Genomic DNA, 22,967 nt, shown 5'->3' on the forward strand with positions numbered 1-22,967 from the left:
TTGTAATTTAAGGAATATATAAATAAATTTATTTATGGCATAAATGAATATCCATGTGCTGAAGATATTTGTTTGAAAATACTGACTTTCAGAAGCTGGTTTAGAGAGAGTATTTTTCTTAGACATCTGTTAAGAAATTAGAAATTCTTTCTTTTCTCATCTATGGATTAGAAATATGTGCCAATCGATGGTAACAAAGTGAATATTAGTTATATGAATATTATAAGCATTGTCTTAATGCTATGTCTTATAGATGTTAAAAACTTTGGCAATTATTAATTAGTGGGTCCAAAGTAGCTGACATTTATTATTCTTTTTGTAGCTAAATAGTGTTTAGTGTCACAGAAAGGTTTTGGCATCACAGTTGAGTGAATAGTCATCAGGATCTTGAAATTGAAAATTTGTGAAATAAAATGAATATTTTAACTAAATTATATTAACCATTTGGGAAACTGGTGACAGATTCATCAATGAAAAACAAATGCCATTTGCTTTTCTACAATAGACTGAATAGATTTAGAGCAATGAACATGATACTTTTTAAATGGTTACAAAAATTACACACATATGATCACCCCAAATAGAGTGCACAATCTGGTTGGAGAGAGAAGACATAAAAGTGTACCCCATGTGTCTTTTTACCTGAGGGGAAAGAATATCATGACTGGGCCTTTAACAGTCCGTCTACACTAGTGGATCATGCACACTGTGGGTACTGAGGAAAGTTCTCGCCACTTTGTGCGTGCATGCTCAGTTGCTTTAGTCATGTTGGACTCTTTGCAACCTCATGGACCGTAGCCTACCAGGTTCCTCTGTCCATGGGATTCTCCAGGTAGGAATCCTGGAGTGGCTTGCCGTGCCCTCCTCCAGGGGATCTACCCAACCCAGGGACTGAATCCAGGTCTCCTGCGCCTCCTGCACTGCAGGCGGATTCTTTACCACTGAGCCACCAGGGAAGCCCTCTCACCACTTCAAATAATAGCACAGGCAACAAGGAAATGCTGTGAGAGTGTTTATGTCATAATAAGAAGAATGGAACTCTAGCACCACCTCTAGATAAGCTTATTTGTTTTCTACTGCTGTGTAACAGTTTACCAATGATTTAATAGCTTAAAACAAGCTCCACTTATTATCTCAGTGGCTATAGGTCCAAAGTCCTGGCAGCATATTACTGTATTCTCTGCTCAATCAAGCTGTCTGTAGAGCTGGAGTCTCATCCGAGTTCCAGAAATCTCTTCTTCCAATTTGGTAGAATTTGTTTCCTTGTAGAACTCATAGTGACTCATCCTTCAAGGTCAGAAGAATGGCTTTCTTAGAGGCCATCTCTAAAGGGCTCACTTTGATTAGATCAAATCCAGGAACAATCATCTCCATTGTTTACTAATTTCAGTTAAATTTGAGATATGACATAGAAAATAAAATTTCTTATAATGAAAAACATTGTGGAAAAGAAATTTTATTAAAAAAAAACTTTTTGTTCCATTGGCAGAGACATATAGGTATAGGAAAATTGCATTTCTAAACTATTCTCTGCAAAGTCTTTTGAGTTCTTTGTTGTTTAATCACAAAGTCAAGTCCAACTCTTTGCGACCCTGTGGACTATAGCCCACTAGGCTCCTCTGTCCATGGAACTCTGCAGGCAAGAATACTGGAGTGGGTTGCCATTTCCTTCTCCAGGGATCTTCCCAACCCAGTGATCAAACCCATGTCACAGGATACTATATTCAATATCCTGTGATAAGCCATAATGGAAAAGAATATTAAAAAAAAAAAGAATGTCTATATAATTGAGTCACTTTGCTATACAGTGGAGATTGGCACAATACTGTAAATCAACTACACTTCAATTTAAAAAAATACAATTAAAAAATACTTAATGGATGATATAGTATCCTATGTGACAATGGTTAGAGAGACAGTCTCTGCAATCATGTAGAAATGTGTATGATAAAATGTGCTAAATATAAGATTTAACATAATATAGCATAACTGCCAAATGATGTCCATGTTATTTGAGTGGTAATTGACTTTATATAAATGTCACATCTTTTATGATAATGTATTGTAATAATAATCTTTGCATTGTTCTATCATGAGTGGCAAATGGTAAAACTTTCCAAATCCCTTGATGCTTTAACTTTCCAACCTATCTTCATCTTTCAAATACACTTGTCAGATATTAAAGATTAAGAATGCAGTATTAGTGGTGGGCTTCCCTGGTGGCTCAGTGGTAAAGAATCCACCTGCCAGTGCAGGAGACACAAAAGATGTGGGTTCAATCCCTGGGTCAGGAAGATCCCCTGAAAAAGGAAACAGCAGCCCACTCCAGTATTCTTGCCTGGGGAATCCCATAGACAGAGGAGCCTGGCAGGCTACAGTCCATGGGGTCCCAAAAGAGTTGGACAGAACCGAGCAACTGAACAGCAAGAACATTGTTAGTGAAGGGGCTTCCCTGGTGGCTCAGACGGTAAAGTGTCTGCCTGCTATGCAGGTGACCTGGGATCAATCCCTGGCTTGGGAAGATCCCCTGGAGAAGGAAATGGCGACCCACTCCAGTACTCTTGCCTGGAAAATTCAATGGACAGAGGAGCCTTGTAGGCAACAGTCCATGGGGTTGCAAAGATTCAGACACAACTAAGTGACTTCAAAAAGAGTTGGACAGAACTGAGCAACTGAACAACAAGAACATTATTAGTAGTGATATTCAAAGAGGAAACAGACAGGACAGCCTCCATCTTGAAAGCAGGACTCCACCTTGGGCCAGACATATATCTGGGCATAGATATATGCCCAGTATCTATGGAAACGACATACCAATTGCAAAACCAGACTCCCCAGATGGAAGAGCCCCAGGGCTCATACCTAGACTTTCCATCGACTAAAAGAATACCCTAATTATCTGTGTAACTGGGGTATGACCACAGGTCTATTGATAATTGTCCACTGTTAACTACCTAGGCTTAAGGCATATGAATCACAGGTTAACTTTGATTATATCTTTCTTTTCCTTTGTTCAGGCTAGTTCAGGGAATTTGGGGAGGTGGGTTTGGGCACAAACACTTAGGGTATATAAGGTTTTCATAAAAACTGGTCAGGGTCCTTGGCTAAGAGAAGACTCTGCCTTGGGACCGCTGGTGTAATAAACTGCACTCCACTATTTGCATTATCCTTCTGAGTGAGTTTGTTTCTCGGAATGTGTGGCTACAACAATACCAGGTGTGGAATTATGCTTTGCAGTAGGAAAGAAATATAATGTTGTTGTTGAGTCACTAAGTCACGTCCAACTCTTTGCAATCCTGTGGACTGTAGCCCACCAAGTTCCTCGGTTCATGGAATTTTCCAGGCAAGAATACTGGAGTGAGTTGCCATTTCCTACTCCAGGGGATCTTCCCCACCCAGGGATCGAACTTGAGTCTTACATGTCTCCTGCATTGGGGGTAGATTCTTTACCACTACACCACCTGGGAAGCCCTTTTAATACTAATTTACAGTGCCTCAAATTTGATAAAATTAAATATTGTCTGCAAACCAAAATCTTTTCCTTTACCCTCTTAAATGAAGTGTATGGGGCCTCCAATTAAACTGACAAGTGACAAATTAGCAAGAAAAAAAGACTTAATTACATATGTACACAAGAAAATTCACAAAGAAATGCGACTCAAGGAGGGGAGTTTGGAGCTTACATACCATTTTAACAGGGGACTGGGTGGGGCAGAGTGACACTTGTGGGAGAACAAATGAGTCCTTGAAAATGAAAGTGAAAGTGAATGTGAAGTCGCTCAGTCGTGCCCAACTCTTTGCAACCCCGTGGATTGTAGCCTACCAGGCTCCTCTGTCCAAGGGGATTAAAAGGGCCACTTAAGGAAAAACAGTTTTAAGAGATAAATGGGCTTTAGGATAATAAATGGGAGATAGGAGTGTGTCTGCTTGGGTGTGATACTGACTTCTGTTCTCCAAAAAGAGATTAGCATAACTCCTAGGGAGGTGATTTGTGACAGTGGGGTTCTTCCATTTGTAACAACGGAGGCTCTGCTTTTAGGCAGAGGGATTTCAGGAACTCAAAGGTCTTCAGATCAAAATAAATTTTTACACCACCGTGGTTTATTCTGGATCCCTATAAAGCAACAAGCTATGAATATATGAAAAAAAAAAAGAGAAAGCTTTCATTGTGAAAAGTCAACATCTAAGCCTTCTTAGATTGTATCAGATTCTCACTGAAGTTCATATTTTTGTTTAGTGTAATGTGTTAGAACCACAAGTCAACAGTTTAATAAGCTTAGGGAAAACACCATTTTTTATTTTAAAGACACTTTCCAATTGCTGAATCACAGATCACAGACAGGTGAGCAGAAATAAAAATAATTAAGAGTAAATCAGTGGTTTATCATACTCTTTAAAGATCAGAGACTTTAGAAAGTTTTTCTGAACTCATGAGTTTATCACCAGTGGTGATTCAGTAGTTTTGTTTTTAATTATTTGCCCAAGGCTGAATCTGAGCAGAGTAATCTGGATTCTAACAGGGAAGCAGATTTCTTCCAGAGTGTACACTTTTTAAAAAAGATTAAAGTAAAATTTCTTCAACTATAGATGTTCTCAGGTTAACCAATCACCCCTACAAACACCTTTCCTCTGCACTTTTGATTCTTCCTCATCTTCCTAGGATCATTTTCACTTATCTTCATGGGCCTTCTTTCCTCTGTAGAAGGATGGGGATGAAGTAGGATTTGTTTTCTTTCCGAAAATATTTCTACTACCCACTGGCAGAAATTTAGCATCACAAAGCACTCATGGATCAAACATAGGGGAGCAGCTGCTTGAAGACAAGAAAAATGAGAGAAATGGATGAAGGTGATTTTTAAGTTAGATCAGTGCTTTTCAATCATTAACAAGCATACAAATCTCCTGGGGGACTTTGTTAAAGTAGATATTTGGGGGCTTGGAACTGAGAGTTGGCATTTCTAATAAGCTCCCAGTGAAAGTAATGCTGCTGGTCTGGGGACCATCCTTTGTTGGTATGTCAAAGAGTTGGGGTTCCTCTTTATGGATGCACCTTTTTCTTGAAGCTTCTGGAAAATACTGAAGAAATAATAAGGCAGCAAGAAAAATAATAAAAAGCAGTTTATTTCTTCAGTGTTTTTCTTCAGTTTATGTTTTTCTGCAGTTTATTTCTTCAGTGCCAAGATTTATAGTGCGTTTTTGAAATCTGGTTTCTCTGAGGTGTAACAACCAGTAACCCTGAAGAAGCTGAAGTTGAATGGTTCTATGGAGACCTACAAGACCTTTTAGAACTAACACCCCAAAAAGATGTTCTTTTCATTATAGGGGACTGGAATGCAAAAGTAGGAAGTCAAGGAACACCTGGAGTAACAGGCAAATTTGGCCTTGGAATATGGAATGAAGCAGGGCAAAGGCGAATAGAGTTTTGCCAAGAGAACGCACTGGTCATAGCAAACACCCTCTTCCAACAACACAAGAGAAGAGACTCTACACATGGACATCAACACCGAAATCAGATTGAATATATTCTTTGCAGCCAAAGATGGAGAAGCTCTATAAAGTCAGCAAAAACAAGACTGGGAGCTGACTGTGGCTCAGATCATGAACTCCTTATTGCCAAATTCAGACTTAAATTGAAGAAAGTGAGCAAAACCACTAGACCATTCAGGTATGATCTAAATCAAATCCTTTATGATTATACAGTGGAAGTGATAAATAGGTTTAAGGGACTAGATCTGATAGACAGAGTGCCTGATGAACTATGGATGGAGGTTCGTGACATTTTACAGGAGACAGGGATCAAAACCATCCCCAAGAAAAAGAAATGAAAAAAAGCAAAATGGCTGTCTGGGGATGCCTTACAAATAGCTGTGAAAAGAAGAAAAGCAAAAAGCAAAGGAGAAAAGGAAAGATATAAGCACCTGAATGCAGAGTTCCAAAGAATAGCAAGAAGAGATAAGAAAGCTTTCCTCAGCAATCACTGCAAAGAAATAGAGGAAAACAATAGAATGGGAAAGACTAGAGATCTCTTCAAGAAAATTAGAGATACCAAAGGAACATTTCATGCAAAGATGGGCTCAATAAAGGACAGAAATGGTATGGACCTAACAGAAGCAGAAGATATTAAGAACAGGTGGCAAGAATACACAGAAGAACTGTACAAAAAAGACCTTCACAACCCAGATAATCACGATGGTGTGATCACTGACCTAGAGCCAGACATCCTGGAATGCAAAGTCAAGTGGGCCTTAGGAAGCATCACTATGAACAAAGCTAGTGGAGGTGATGGAATTCCAGTGAGCTATTTCAAATCCTAAAAGGTGATGCTGTGAAAATGCTGCACACAATATGTCAGCAAATTTGGAAAATTCAGCAGTGGCCACAGGACTGGAAAAGGTCAGTTTTCATTCCAATCCCAAAGAAAGACAATGTCAAAGAATGCTCAAACTACTGCACAATTGCACTCATCTCACATGCTAGTAAAGAAATGCTCAAAATTCTCCAAGCCAGGCTTCAGCAATATGTGAACCGTGAACTTCCTGATGTTCAAGCTGGTTTTAGAAAAGGCAGAGGAACCAGATATCAAATTGCCAACATCCACTGGATTATTGATAAAGCAAGAGAGTTCCAGAAAAACATCTATTTCTGCTTTATTGACTATGCCAAACCTTTGACTGCGTGGATCACAATAAACTGTGGAAAATTTTGGAAGAGATGGGAATACCAGACCACATGACCTGCCTCTTGAGAGTCTGTATGCAGGTCAGGAAGCGACAGTTAGAACTGGACATGGACAACAGACTGGTTCCAAATAGGAAAAGGAGTACGTCAAGGCTGTATATTGTCACCCTGCTTATTTAACTTCTATGCAGAGTACATCATGAGAAATGCTGGGCTGGAAGAAGCACAAGCTGGAATCAAGATTGCTGGGGGAAATATCAATCACCTCAGATATGCAGATGACACCACCCTTATGGCAGAAAGTGAAGAAGAACTAAAGAGCCTCTTGATGAAAGTGAAAGAGGAGAGTGGAAAAAGTTGGCTTAAAGCTCAACATTCAGAAAACTAAATCATGGCATCTGGTCCCATCACTTCATGGCAAATAGATGGGGAAACAGTGGAAACAGTGTCAGACTTTATTTTTTTGGGCTCCAAAATCACTGCAGATGGTGATTGCAGCCATGAAATTAAAAGACACTTACTCCTTGGAAGGAAAGTTATGACCAACCTAGACATATTAAAAACAGACATATTAACCTATATTAAAAAGCAGAGACATTGCTTTGTCAACAAAGGTCCGTCTAGTCAAGGCTATGGTTTTTCCAGTAGTCATGTATGGATGTGAGAGTTGGACTATAAAGAAACCTGAGCATAGAAGAATTGATGTTTTTGAACTGTGGTGTTGGAGAAGACTCTTGAGAGTCCTTTGGACTGCAAGGAGGTCCAACCAGTCCATCCTAAAGGAGATCAGTCCTGGGTGTTCACTGGAAGGACTGATGTGAAGCTGAAACTCCAATACTTTGGCCACCTAATGCAAAGAGCTGACTCACTTGAAAAGACCCTGATGCTGGGAAAGATTGAGGGCAGGAGGAGAAGGGGACGACAGAGGATGAGATGATTGGATGGCATTACCGACTCAGTGGACTTGAGTTTGGGTAAACTCTGAGAGTTGGTGATGGACAGGGAGGCCTGGCATGCTGTGGTTCATGGGGTCGCAGAGAGTCGGACACAACTGAGCGACTGAACTGAATTGAACTTCTCTAAGGTGATAATGCCATAGTGGAATAGGTATCATGATCTAGCTGTGTGATAATCAGAAGATAGAGATTTGATGAGATCCTCTCAACAGGATAATAATATTTACTAAAAAGCAAGACAAAACACAGCAGCAACAATCCCAAAGATCATTTGCTAAATATTTATTCTGTTTTAGCCTCTGAGGACCCAAAGTTGAAGATTGCATCATCCCTGCTGATAAAAATTTAAAATTCATCATGATCAGCGCTGCAGTGTGGTATAAATGCTGTGGGGAAGCAGACGAAAGCATTGCTTATGTGTGGGAAGACAAGGCTGTAGAGAAGAGGTGAGATTGTGTTAAGGCTTGAGTGACAGGTAAGGTTTTACCTGTCAAGAAAGGGCAGAGGACATTCTCTGCAGAGAAAACAGGAGGTGCAAAGGTGGGGAAGCCCTTGCCCTTGCAGCATGACTTTTGATGGAGGGGTTATGCTTCTCCCCCAGACAAGTTCACTACTGAACAGATACAATTAGACCCACAGTGAGAAATATTCTATTATTCACAGTAACTTATAATTGAAATAAACAGGTACTTAAAAAAAAAAAAACCTTGAAAAGCAAATGGATATTAAATGCTTTATAATCATCCTCCCCACTGCCTTTTTAAAGGAAGCTTTTGTGAAAAAATTAAAAAAGGAAGGAATGCATTTTGCACCATTTGTTACAGAGGTTGTCATGGAAAAGTTGACCTTCTATGCAGGGCTTGAGGATGGGAAGTTACTAGGGCATGCACCAGAAACCACTTCTCTTGCTTTCAGGCATAAGACCGGTTCTCCTACGGAATTACAGACAATCTATTTTGACTATGTAATTTTTAGGGTATTGCTACGTAGTTGGAGTAGGAAAAAAGAGAATGCTGGTGGCCAAAAGACAAAGAAGGGAAAAGTTTGTGAAAATAGAACAAAGGAAGATCGAAGGACCGGAGTGAGGACCTCAGGTAAAACAAACAGCCCTCTGGTTAGTCCAGTTTACAAAGGGCAGGCTCAGGGGGAGGAGAAAAAACATAAAAAGAGGAGCTTTGGGCTTCTCTTCGTGTCTTTTGGGTCAGCTTGCCCTCATGCCTTAAGGATGTATTTTCCTTTGCTTGCAATTAAAACTGAGCTGTAACACGGAACTGTAACATTGGTCTGTCCACAGCTTCAAATTTTTGCTCTGGTGAGACAGAACCGAGGAAATTACAAACTTCCCCGACAACATTGTCGTGTGCAGGGTAAGTCTTTTAAGAGATCAGTTTTATAGAGTCTGCTTTTATAACCGATAGACATTTACGAGGGGAACATCGAAAGCAAAACAGTGGAGCGCAAGGTTCAACTATAACTAACATTAAATTCATTTGTTGCGTACATATTTATTTTGCAATATTTTATTCTGAGCACCTTTCTGGGCTTTGAGACTAAAATGACAAACAAGGCAGGAGTGAACCTGACGCCAGAAAGCTTTTATTTTAGTAGAAGCATCACTAAGCAACAGGGAGTGCTATTTCACCAGCAGTTCTCAAAGTGCGTACCATGGACCCTTTGGTTGTCCCCAGTACTTTTAGTGGATCCATGCACTCAAACTGCTTTTCATAATAACATAAGACATTATTTGCTTTTCCCCCCACTGTGTTGACATTTGCGTGGATGATGTAGAAGCAATAATGGGTAACCCAGCTGGTGCTTTAGCACAGATACCATCAGTGTCCCGCTACTGGTTTCCATTTCTAGTCAGCGTTGTTCTTACTGCTGCAAATGTGTGGGAGAAAGACAAAGGGAAAAACCAGCTTCACTTAAGAATGCTCTTAATGAAGCAGTAAAGACTAATTTCATTAAATCTTGACCCTTAAGTATATGTCTTTTAAGTATTTTGTGTGATTAGAAAAAGGCAGATCTAGGACTTTAGCAAGAAGGCAGAGTAAGAAATGTCAGTTTTCATCCTCCTATAAAAAACATACTGCTATTCATGAACAAAAATAGCTCTAGCAAGGCTCAACAGTTCAGTTAAGAGGCTACAGCAGTAGTGGAGAAAAAAAAAAAAAAAAAGGAGAATAATGGCACAGAAAGGATTGCTGGGGAGACCAGCTTGGCTGAAACATCTGGAGAAAGCTGGAAACAAAGAAGAAGGTCAGAGGCTGTCATAATCAGCACTGTATCAGCCGCGTGGTGGCTGCCATCAAGATCCCCATTGGACTGCCCTCTAGAAGACACTGGCAGCCTTTGTCCCTGAGGAGCTCAATAGTCCTGGCAACAGCTGTAAACCTTGCAACTTTCACAGTAGAGGACCCCAAAGTCTTCGCAAGCAACCCACTGGCCTACTCCGCAGAGGGTACTGGCAGCTTTTGTCTCTGCAGTAAACTGGTACAGCGCTTGGAACAGAAGAGATGTTTAACAAATGGTCTTTGGGATTGTTTATTTTAGATCAACAACGTATTGCCAACCAGGGGAAGTTACCCAAGCTTCAGTGTCTAGCTGCATCAGTTGTTTTGTTAAACTATGAGTTTCTCAGTGACTTTTTCTTGGTTCAGTGGAAACAGCTTATAAGCATGAGGTGGACTTTTAGAAAAATGGTCCAGGCCTGTTCTCCTTGTTAAAGTCATTTGAGATGCCATGCGTGCATGCATGCTAAGTCAGTTCAGTTGTATCCAACTCTTTGCAAGCCCACCAGGCTCCTCTATCCATGGGATTCTCTAGGCAAGAATACTGGAGTAGGTAGCCATTCCCTGCTCGAGGGGATCTTCCTGACTCAGGGATCGAAACTGCATCTCTTGTATCTCCTGCATTGGCAGGTGGGTTTGTGTGTGTGTGTGTGTGTGTTTACCACGAGCACCACCTGGGAAGCCCCTTGAGATGCTATAGGTTCACCAAATAGAAGTAATTCAGGTAATGAACATAGTTGGAAATAAATATATATGGTAATAGGAAAAGATAAAATTCTTAGCCAGCTACCCGTTTTGTTTCCTGACTCATTTTTTTCTCTAGATTTCCAGGTTTCTGGCTCCTCCCTGAAACCTTTTTCTGTGCCTCAACTTATCAATGTTCATGCTAACCCATTAGTTTGTCTGCATGTTACCTCCCATGATGGCATCACAACCAGATACCTAATTAGACAGCCCTGTGATCAGGGTGGCTGTGCCAGGAAAGGGAACTTCCTACCAAATCTAGCCTTGCATCCCTTTCCTGTGGTGCTTGCCTTTTTCTTGGACAAGAGCCCTTCATTCTATTCCAGCTCTCAGCTCTGAGTCATAGGGTGGGATTCCACCCTTGCACACTGCTTGGGCATGGCACTGTGCCTTGTACAGAATGGGCACTCTTACTCAGTCACATTATACCCACAAGCACTGATTCTCCTGAAGTCATCAACTACTATACTGTACATTTACCCTTTTCTGAAAAACATGGATGGTATATGATATATGATATATGGCATATGATAAACTAGTATCTGGTCTGGCTTACAAGAGCTTCTCAGCTTGGTTATAAGCTAGATGCTAAATGAGAAATAACATGAGCCATTTCTCGATGGACATGAGTTTGAGCAAGCTCCAGGAGTTGGTAATGGACAGGGAAGCCTGGTGTGCTGCAGACCGTGGGGCTGCAAAGAGTTGGACACGACTGAGTGACTGAACTGACTGAAGCGAGAAATCTGGACAAATGAAAGGAACCCTGACTTCATAAAGCTGACAGTCGAGTGGGTAGCTTATAACTTTTTTGAATATAAACACTACTAGTTAATTTTTAAACATATCCCTATTACAAATGTCTACTTAATAATTACTATAGTAAGACAGTTCTATATTCTTCAATCCTTTAAGTGCACAAGATGGGTTCTTTTCTCAAAGTGGCCATCCAAAGTGGCCTGGAATGAAAATCTCCAGGTAAGGTAAGTCACATGGACCTAGATTCTTCCTCTGGAATTTAATCCAGAAAAGAGAGAATCCTCAGGAGCAGAGTATGTAGGAGCAAAAACTGAGAAGATGTCAGGGCAATGAGAACCATGACTGATGTGAAGAAATGAAAAAGAAGAAACTACAAAATAGATGGACAAGCTGGTTGAGGAATAGTAGAAGTAAAGAGACATCTCCATAATTGCCCAAGAAGGATGTGCTCAGTTAATGAGGTGATCAAATAAATGAACCCTAGTGCTGTGTGGAGAAAGCAATGGCACCCCACTCCAGTACTCTTGCCCGGAAAATCCCATGGACGGACGAGCCTGGTAGGCTGCAGTCCATGGGGTCGCTAGGAGTCGGACACGATTGAGCGACTTCACTTTCACTTTTCACTTTCATGCATTGGAGAAGGAAATGGCAACCCACTCCAGTGTTCTTGCCTGGGACGGGGGAGCCGGATGGGCTGCCGTCTCTGGGGTCGCACAGAATCGGACACGACTGAAGTGACTTGGCAGCATCAGCAGCAGCAGTGCTGTGTAGATGATTCTGCCCCACTGTGTTAGGTTTCACTACATCTCAACCATTCAGCTGTTCCTGACTTCCCGGGGAAGAAGGGGGTGATGGTTCTTGCCTCCTTGATTTCCACATGTATGCTTTTATTAATTCTGTACATCCCCAGGTGGCGCTAGTGGTAAAGAACCTGCCTGCCAGTGCAGGAGATATGAGATGAGGGTTCCATCTCTGGGTGGGGAAGATCCCCTGCAGAAGGGTATGGAAACCCATTCCAGTATTCTTGCCTGTAGAATTCCATGGACAGAGACCCTCATGGGCTACAGCCCATGGGGTCACACAGAGTGGGACATGGCTGAAGCAGCTTAGCAGGTGCACACACACAGTGTAAGGTAGTCTAACTGAGTTTCTGTTTCTGACCAACATGCAACTGAAATCAACCTGCATGAAGCCATTCAAGAAATATCCACTCTTGTTTGGAAGATATGATGAAAATAGGCAAACAAGAGAAAGAACAGATTTGTACATCCTTTAAAAAACCTGTTAATAATATACTATTACTAAAAACCCATGACTATGGCCAAAACAAAATCATCTGGATGAGTATAAAATAAAAGGTAAACTTCCCAGTACAACCTCTAGCCCCCATTTCTACTTTCCAGAAGTAGTAACAGTTTCATGTTTATCCTTCCAGAATATTTCTTCTTATATATACGTTCTTATACAGATAGACTCATTCTAAACATGCTATTCTTTAACTTTATTTTCTTACAGCACCTATCCATTTCCATTAATACAAATCTGCCTCATTCCATCAACAGCTGTGTTGTATTATATGAAGTAGTTGTCACATTATTTAACTAGAGCTCTACTGTCAAGCATCTAGGCTATTTTCAGTTCTTTGCTCTTATAAATAATGCAGCAGTGAGCATTCTTCTTTTTGTATCACTGTGTAGTTGAGTGAATATTAAAGGATAAACATCTAGTAATGGATTTGCTGAGTAAAGTAGATATGTTAATTTAAAATGTCATAAATATTGTGAAATTGCCATCCCAAAATGTTATTTCAATTTACAAGAACCTTGTTAAAAATGCCTGTTTTCCCACACCTATGCTAGACTGGATATTATAAAATCTTTTCATCTTTGCCAATATAATGTGTTAAAAATACTGTGCTGTTTTAATTTGAATTTTTAAGCACTAGTGATACCGAACATCAGATATTTATTGGTGATTTGAATTTTGTTTTCTGTGAACTATTTGTTTTTCTAAAAAAGAATTCTTTGTCATTCGTGTTGAAAATATTGTTTCACTTTGTTATTTTTCCTGTGGATTTATTTATCGAATGCTATCCTGCATGTGCATGTCTTTTAAAAAATATTTATACAAATTTAAACGAATCAGTCATTTCTTTTGGACTCAGGATTTTTGTATACTTGGAAAGACATTTAACCCCCAAAATGACTTTTTCCCCCTATATTTTTATGTTCTTTTAACATTAATATTTAAATTTGGATAAATTTATTTTGTTCTAAAGGGAAGATTGGGATTCACTTTTCTTTCAGATGACTGTACAGCTGCCCACCTAAATCTAAATTTTCCCAACTGATAAGAAATATCATCTTTCATATCTTAAATCTCTATCCATATTTAAGTCTATATCTGGATTTGAATAACTATAAATGCATTAATACAGCTATTCCTATGCCAGTACAGTTTATTTAACTTTCCATAGCTTTGAAAATGCCTTAATACTTGGTAGGAGGTGTATTCTTTCTCTAGGGCAACTTGAAAATGTGTGTCAAAAAAGACAAAATTAACTGCAATCTTTGACCCAGCAATTTCACTTCTAGAATTTTTAACTAAGAAAATAATAAAATGCATGGTTTGTTATTTAGTCACTAAGTCATGTCCAACTTTCTTCAACCCCATTGACTGCAGCATGCCAGGCTTCCTTATCCTTCACTATATCCTGGAGTTTGCTCATATTCATGTCCATTGAGTTGGTGATGCCATCCAACCATCTCATCCTCTGTTGCCCTCTTCTCCTCTTGCTCTCAATCTTTCTCAGCGTCAGGATCTCTTCCAATGAGTCAGCTCTTCACCTCAAGTGACCACAATATTGGAGTTTCAGCTTCCAAATAAAATGTATATATCATTTAATATGTTCGATCCCAATTTCCCCAAGTCTAATTGGAATATGGGGCTCCCCAGAGGCTCAGTGGTAAAGAAGCTGCTTGCAATGCAGGAGATGTGGGTTCGATCCATGGATTGGGAAGATCTTCTGGAGAAGGAAATGGTCAAGAAGATATCCTAGAGAAGGAAATGGCAACCCACTCCAGTATTCTTGCCTGGAAAATTCCATGGACAGAGGAGCCTGGCAGGCAAGTCTGTGGGGTCGCAAAGAGTTGGACACGACTGAGTGACTAAATACACACACATACACAAAGCAGATGAGGGGATGCATTTTTTATAGTCAATAATATTTAACTTTGTATGGTGACAGATGGTTACTAGACTTACCACGCTGATCAATTCTGAATACATGTAGACATCAAATCACTGCATTGTACACCTGAAACTGATATACTATTGTATGTCAACTATACTTCAATTTAAAAAAAAAAAAAAAGATTTCTCTGTGTGGTTAGGATATCAGTAATCTTTTTGTTTCTTTGTGAGGGCATACTTTTAATATGTGTCATAAAATATTTTGTGGATGTAATGAAGGTATCCAATTGGTTTAAATTTATTTAACATGCAATTGTTTTTAGAGCACTTTTAGGTTCACAGAAAAATTGAGAGGAAGAGACAGTAGTTTCTCATATGCCCCGTGCCCCTACACATGCACAGCCTCCTCCATTATCAGTGCCCTCTGCCAACCTGGTACCTTTGTTTTAACTGGTGAACCTACATTGGTATATCATAATCATCAGCCCATAGCTTACATTATAGCTCACCCTTGTTGCTGTACATTCTATGGGTTTGGACAAATGTAAAATGACATGTATGTGTCATTACAGTGACCACCGAGACTTCACTGCAAAGAAAGCAAATAGTTTCTTCTGCTGACTTTGAAGAGCAAGCCACCATGGGTTCTATAGCTAAAAGAAAATGGATTCTACCAATCACCACGTGACCTTTAAAGAGGACCTCAGGCATCTGATGAGACCTCAGCCCTGGCTGCTACCTTGACTACATCCTTGTGATGCCCTGAATAGAGGACCTAGGCAAGCTGTCCCCAGCCTCTGCTCCATAGAAACTCTGAGATAAAAAGTTGTTTGAACCACTATGTTGTGATTATTGCTCAGCAATTGAAAGCTAATATGCTATCTAATTGGTATTTCATGTGTTGGTTTTTAGAACAATTGAATTGAAGCACTTTAGAAAAAAATCTATATATGATTTATATATTGACTATAAAATAGATTGTGGTATATTTCCAGATGTTTCTAAATAAAAGCCTATGATTAAGCTTATGTTTCTAGATATTTTTTGCCAGTTCCATATTGAGCCATTTCAAACTGTCTGTCTGTTTTATCCCTGCTTCTTGTTTTATAGAGGACTTAGTAGTGATATCATTCTGATTTTGTTCAGAGGATGGTCTTTATAGTGTTTATAAGATTTCTGAGGAAGGCTTTGCTTTCTGTTAGCGTGTCTTGGAAAATGGTAACTGACCACTCTACAAATTAGCCCAAGAATAACTGTACAATACTATAATTATATGTACTAATCAGAATGCTTGGATCATATTTTCCCTGTGGATTATATTTTCTTAAGCTATTTCTTCCTTGCCACAATTGGGATTTGTTGTTTATGGTAGCAGAAAGACTTTCCTTTTGTAAGAAGGGTAACTTATTGTGTGGTTTTGGATCTGATGATCTGAAAAAATATTCATGTATATGCATGTAGATAAATGAGATTTCTTGTGTTGCTTTGTTAAGAAGCCCTAGCCGTAGTAGCTCAGGGAGATGATGATCTAATTTTCCTGTGCTCAGAAAAATACAGATGCTTTCAAGACTCTCTCAAGTACTCACAGTAATAATGAAAAAATATTTGAAACTTTGTGTTGATATGAATACCTGGACACTTAGCTCGTTAAGCTTTTTTTTATGAGTCTCTGAAATGCTTTCCATTCACCTTTTTTTTTAGTTTCATAATTTAGTCAGGTTTAATTTTTGAACTAAGAGGTCTTCTATACTCAAGAAACGATATCTTAATACACCTTTTGCAAACTGCTTTTTTCTTGAAGAGATATGTTCAAATGTAAACCATTGTTTTTCCAGGAATGTTTCCAAATGTACATTTGCTATCTTTCTTTTTTTTTTTAATCTAAAATAAATGCAAAATAAGTGTTTTTGCAAGGCTAACTCCTCTGCCAAAAGTGTCATGCTTCTCAATGGATGTAGCGCCCTCTAGTGGATAAAGTTGCAATAATATAAACTTTTTTCAAACAAATTTCCCTTAAGAAATTCGCAAAATATTACCATTTTAAAGTGTACCATTAAGTGATATTTCGTGTATTAGCAATGTTGTGAGACAGCTAGCTCTCTCTAGTTTCAAAACTTTTTAATTATTCCATAAAATACCTCATAACCATTAGCTAATCACTCCCTAGTCAATGTTCTGCCATTCCCTTGCAAGCTCTACTCTACTTTCTGTCTCTATGGATTTGCTTAATCTGGATATATCATTTAAAAGAAACATACAGAATGTGACTTTTGGTGGCTGGCATCTCTCATTTGCATAATATTTTTGAGGTTCATGTCAGTGACTGAACTGAACTGGACTGAGTATTTCATTGTATGTGTATACCACAATTGACTTATCTGTTCACTCACTGATTGAAATTTAGGTTGTTTCTACCTTTTTGCTGTTACAATTAATCCTGTTATAAACATTTGTATACAAGTTTCTGTGTGAGTATATGTTTCCATTTCTTGTGGGTAAAGACCTTGCAGTTTAATCCCTGGGTCATGTGGTAAGTCTCTGTTTAATTTTTTGAGGAACCACACACGCAAAAGGGTCAACCAAGACACATCAGGATATGGTTTTCTAAAATACTGTCATGTTTTGCAAGAGAATGCTTATTCGTGTGGGAAAAAAAATGACAATAGTTATAGTTACTTATATTTCCCTCTAATAATGCCAATCTTTTACAGAAAGCCTTTCTAGAATTTAACATGGGGTAATAATCCTCCTTTTCCCATAAAGATTGACTTCAATGATATGCTATAAGATTTATCAATTAAAATATATATGATTATTTAATATGTCAAGATGTTTGTGTGACCTATTGTATTTTGACTTCTAAATAAGTTTTTCTCCTTTTTCTTGACTCCTTTTCATCTGAAAAACATGACATTTTTTTTGTTTCAAATAACAGGAATTCAGATATCAATTATAACAATTTAGAGGGGAAAAAACATTGCTCCTCTCCAAACTTGATATTTACAAATTTATAGTAATGTTGAATTTTTACATATTAAGACTCAAAGTTCAGAGAGTTGAATAAAGTATAGGCTCTAATATAGGAAGAGTAGTACATTATATAAGGGAAGTTCTTGTCTCACAGGAAAGGGAAAACATTTCCTGTTACTAGTCAGCGGAACAAAAGAGAAAAAATTAATAAGAGAAGGAGATCAGATATTAGTGACCTGATTCTGTCTCCCAGCTCATAGCTAAAAGTAGTATTAGAGGTGGTGGTGTTAGACCATTACTGTTCAAAGATGGACTTAAGTGATTCTCAAGCAGAGGGCATATTCTGCACTTTTCAGGACATAGCTGAAAGCTGGCAAGTAAATTGATACAGCCACCATGGAGAACAATATACAGGTTCCTTAAAAACTAAAAATAGAACGTCCATATGACCTAGCAATCCCACTACTGGGCATACACCCTGAGAAAACCATGGTTCAAAAAGACACATGGAGCCCCGTGTCCACTGCAGCACTGTTTGCCATAGCCAGGACAGGGAAGCAAGCTAAACTTCCATCGATAGATGAAAGGACAAAGAAGATGTAATACACACATACAGAGGGATACTACTGTCATAAAAGGAATGAAATGGGGTCATTTGTAGAGATGTGAATGGACCTGGCATCTGCCATACAGAGTGAAGTAATTCAGAAAGAGAAAAACAAATGTGTATTAGCACATATATGTGGAATCTAAAAAAAATGGTACAGATGAACCTATTTGCAGGGAGGAATAGAGAGGCAGACACAGAGAATGGACAGATGGGAAGGGGAGGATGGAATGACTGGGAGATTAGGACTGACATATATACACTACAATCATAAAGCAGATGGCTAGTGGAAGCTGCTGTGTAGCACAGGGAGCTCAGTTCAGTGCTTTGTGATGATCTGGAGGCGTGGCTTGGGGGTGCAGGAGGGAGAGTCAAGAGGGAGGGGATATATGTATACTTACAGCTGATTCACCATGTACAGCAGAAACTCATACAACATTGTAAAGCAATTACACTCCAATTAAAAATTAACTTTAAAAAAGATACTCTTTAATATGACAGAAAAGAAACCCCCTACATCTGGGACTTCTCTGGTAGTCAAGTGGTTAAAACCCCGTGTTTCCAATGCAGGGGTCTTGGGTTCCATCCCTGGTCATGAAACTAAGATTCCACATGGCCAAAAATAAATAATAAATAATCTATACCAAACAGCATACTTAATAGTAAATAATTAAAATATTCCTCAAACTCAAATGGTAAGTAAACAAGCTAACCATTATCATCATACCCCTTAAATGTTATAATGGATGTCTACCCAGTCCAGTAAGGGAAGAAAATGAAAATGATGGTAATAGGATTAAAAAGAGCAGAAATCAATGAAATAGAAAACTGAAAAACTGTAGAGAAAAATCAGTAAATCACAGTTGGCATTTTTGAATACATTAGTAAAATTGCAGAAATCCTTAGATAAGCTGACTATGAGAAAGAGATAAACTACACATTTTCAATACCACAAATGAAAAAATGGTTATGACTAGAGAGGCCACAGACATCACAAGCATAAAAAAGGGATGCTTTGAACAGTTTATACAACAAATGCAATAACCTAGGAATTCTTAGAGGAAATTCTTAGAAAAATGTAACTTCCCAAAACTGAAAGAGAAAAAAAAAAGTAGGAAACAATTTCCATAGCCTTATATCTGTTGAAGAGATTAATGTCTTTAATTTAAAACTTCTGCACAGGGAAGACTCAAGTTACAGGTGGCTTTACTAGTGAGTTTTATCAATATGGAAAGTGAAAGTATTAGTCTCTCAGTCCTGTCCAACTCTTTGTGACCCCATGGACGGTAGCCTGCCAAGTTCCTCTGTCCATGGAATTCTCCAGGCAAGAATACTGGAGTAGGTAGCCATTCCCTGCTCCAAGGGCTTTTCCTGACCCAGGGATGGAACCCAGGTCTCTTGCAAGCAGTTTCTTTACCTTCTGAGTCACCAGGGAAGCCCAATATGGAATGGAGAAATAATTCCACTCTTACAGAAATTCTTTCAGAAATGAACACTTTCTAATTTGTTCTATGAAGACAGCATTATCCTGATACTAAAACCTGACAAGTTATCCAGAAAGAGCACTAAAAATGAGAGACACTATGAAACATGAAAGAAAGATTTAGAAATTTCAACATGTAACTCTCAAAAGTTCCATATGGAGAGAACAAAAAAATATGAAATGAGACTATATCTCTAATACTAAAAGTTAGAGTGTTTTTGAAATTTACTTAATTAAAGATACTGATAAATATCTTCAAATTATATTAGCATAAATTCTGTCAGATTAACAAAAGTAATTTTATAATGATGCAAAAAATCTAAAATAATTTAAAAATAACTGTAACTAAGCTGATCTATTAAAAATGTGGCTGACAAGACATTTTCAGAAAAAGAAAAACTAAGTCAGCTTGCTGTCCACAAATGTCACTAACAAAATTCCTCATGTATTTCCAGAAGGAAATAGAGCACAAAGTGAAGTAAGCAGAAGCAAATTTAAAGAAATTATAATTAACATCTAAATAAGTCTAAATAAGCACTGCCTAAATAAATCTAAATAAGCACTGCCTAAATAAATCCACAATAATAATACTGTTTAATTCGTTGGGTGTCAAACAAGGTAGTATTAAAATAGTAGACAACAAAAACACAAGAATTGAGCAAAGATATGAAATCAGCTAGGAACTTCATTGTTCTAGATAAGGGTACAACTATTGATTGTATTTCACTGCTTAAGCATGCACATTAAAATTTTAAAGTAATCACATAAAAAGGAGCAAAGGAGAAGGAGGAAGGAAGGAAGTATATATTTTCACAACAGTAGAGCTGGAGGGGAAATAATGACAAAATTAATGCAAAAGAGGACAATTGAAAAAAAAAGGAAAAAAAGCTTAAAAAATCAAAAGCACAGAATAAGGTGATAAAAATCAAATCAAATACATCTGTACATAAATTAAACATAAGATTTTAGATTTTACATTTGAATTAATATAGGCTATTAATAGAAAATGTCAGGTTGGCTTTTTAAAAATACATATGTTCTTTTAAAAAGATATGCTAAGAGGTAAAAATACAGATACCTTTAAATAAAATAGATGGGAAAATGAAATCTCTGTAAAACATTAGCAAAAAACAGTCAATGTACCCTTATTAATAGCATCTTAAATAGGCACAGATGCATCTGATTTTACTGATCATTATATTGCTTATGCTATGCTAAGTGACTTCAGTCGTGTCCAACTCTGTGCGACCCCATAGATGGCAGCCCACCAGGCTCCCCCGTCCCTGGGATTCTCCAGGCAAGAACACTGGAGTGGGTTGCCATTTCCTTCTCCAATGCATGAAAGTGAAAAGTGAAAGTGAAGTCGCTCAGTCGTGTCTGACTCTTAGCCAGCCAATGGACTGCAGCCTACCAGGCTCCTCCGTCCATGGGATTTTCCAGGCAAGAGTACTGGAGTGGGGTGCCATTGCTTAGGTGCAATCAAACACCTCCTGCTGCCAACAGAGTAAATTTCAGACTCTAGCATAACTTTCAAAGTTCTTCAGCTTTAGCCACAAAGTTCCTTTGGACAGTGAAGTTCATCTTTGATCTCTCAGCTCCTATCATAAAGCTAATATGAAGTACAACTCAAATATTTATTTAGTTCAGATGAAAGAAAAAAATCATGATTCATGCAGTCATTGTGACATTTACTTGCATAATGTCCTTTTCAGCTTTGTTTTAGATATATTTTTCTCTGAGAAAAAAGCAGAGAGGAGGAGCACATTTATACTGTGGATCTAATGTACTGACAAGCAAGCAAACTTTCTTTCCCACATGGCTCTTCTTTTTCTGTTTCCCCTCTATTGCTGTGCATGGCACCAACAAAAGACTATTTTTTCAGAGGATAATTTATGAGGAATTCCCTTCTGTTTCTTATACTCCCTTCTTTTCCTCAATTTTCCCGTTTTTTTCTTCCTCCTTCTTCCTTTTCCTCTCCCTGTACATCCTCTCCCTTCTTTTCTTCACTCCTCCCTTCTCTTTGTAAGTTGATCTATATTATTCAGAGCTTAGGAAAACGAGTGATGGTAAGAGGTGCCCAACACAAAAATAGAAAGTCTTTCCTGTTTAGATTTGTGAATTGACAATGATGAATCAAATGAATGTTTTTATATAAGCTGCCTCTCATTGGTCCAGACCTAATGGTTCTTACCCAACAGGGCATCTGGACAGCTATTCTCTGAGTCCACACTCTTTCCTTAATCATCCTTATATGCAGTAGGGATGGTTGGGGTACAGTTTTGCATGTGTGAGTGTGTATGTATAATCTGAAGAAGCTGTCTAAACTATTCTGATAGAAAATCCTTTCCACTAACTATAGTCCTAGAAGAGAATCCCTGATATAAATGGGACAGTGTCACACCTGAAGATAAATACCTCTCTCTTGTAGAGCACAGCGAATGATATTCAGTATCTGGTGATAAACCACAATGAAAAAAATACTGAAAAGAATACATATGTATGTATAACTGAGTCACTTTGCTCTACAGCAGAAATTAAACACAACTTCGTAAATCAACTCTACTGCAGTAAAATTTAAAAAACAATAAACACCTCTCTCACTACAAGATAAGCACCTCCAATGTCATCATATTGGGACCTTGTATCTGATGATTTATACAATGAAGCCCTGAAGGGGACAGGGACATTTTCTATAGAACACTTTTTTCATATTGAGCAAGGATACGCTAACTCCTTGGCCCTCAACCTAAGTATGAATCAGCATCAGTGGGGAACCTTAAAAAATTAGATGCTTAAGTTTCATCCCCAGAGATATGAATTCAGTTGGTCTGACTTTGGTCCAAAAGCCATTTTTTAAAGCTTCTCAGGTATTTCTAATAGGTAATCAGAACTGAGAAATCTTCCCCAAACTTGTCATAATTAAATCAGTGTCATTTGGGGAATTTGTTTATATATTATGAAGAGTGAGATCCAAGCTCACTTTGAACTTTTGCCCCCAAAATTATAGATATGAAGATGTATGAACTTTTTGTGGTGCAGCAGATTATTAGAAGTCTAAGTATACAGACTCTGTTATCTATAGATGGTAATAAACAAAAGCTTTGGCAAGCAGAAAAGAAACAAAGAGAATACCCTTAATGAAAAATACTGAGAGCTTAAGAAGTGATGAAAAGTATATAGAAAAGTAGATCAAGGATGCATAGGGAAGGAACCAAAATGGGAAAAGAGAATAACAAGACAAAAACAAAGCAGCAGATAGACAGGAAGGAGAAAGGATGCACAAGCTAAAA

At 38.3% G+C, this 22,967-nt stretch overlaps 1 long non-coding RNA gene across 1 annotated transcript; it reads left to right on the plus strand.

Moving 5' to 3' along the window:
• The first annotated feature begins 8,544 nt into the window (after positions 1-8,544).
• LOC123331126 lies at positions 8,545-15,645 on the plus strand. Its single transcript, XR_006547595.2, has 3 exons — positions 8,545-8,728; positions 8,929-9,001; positions 15,190-15,645. It is a non-coding gene; the product is annotated as an uncharacterized LOC123331126 (long non-coding RNA).
• Positions 15,646-22,967: the final 7,322 nt, after the last annotated feature.

Source organism: Bubalus bubalis, chromosome 2 (genome assembly GCF_019923935.1).
Source record: "Bubalus bubalis isolate 160015118507 breed Murrah chromosome 2, NDDB_SH_1, whole genome shotgun sequence".
NCBI classification, from domain to species: Eukaryota; Metazoa; Chordata; class Mammalia; order Artiodactyla; family Bovidae; genus Bubalus; species Bubalus bubalis.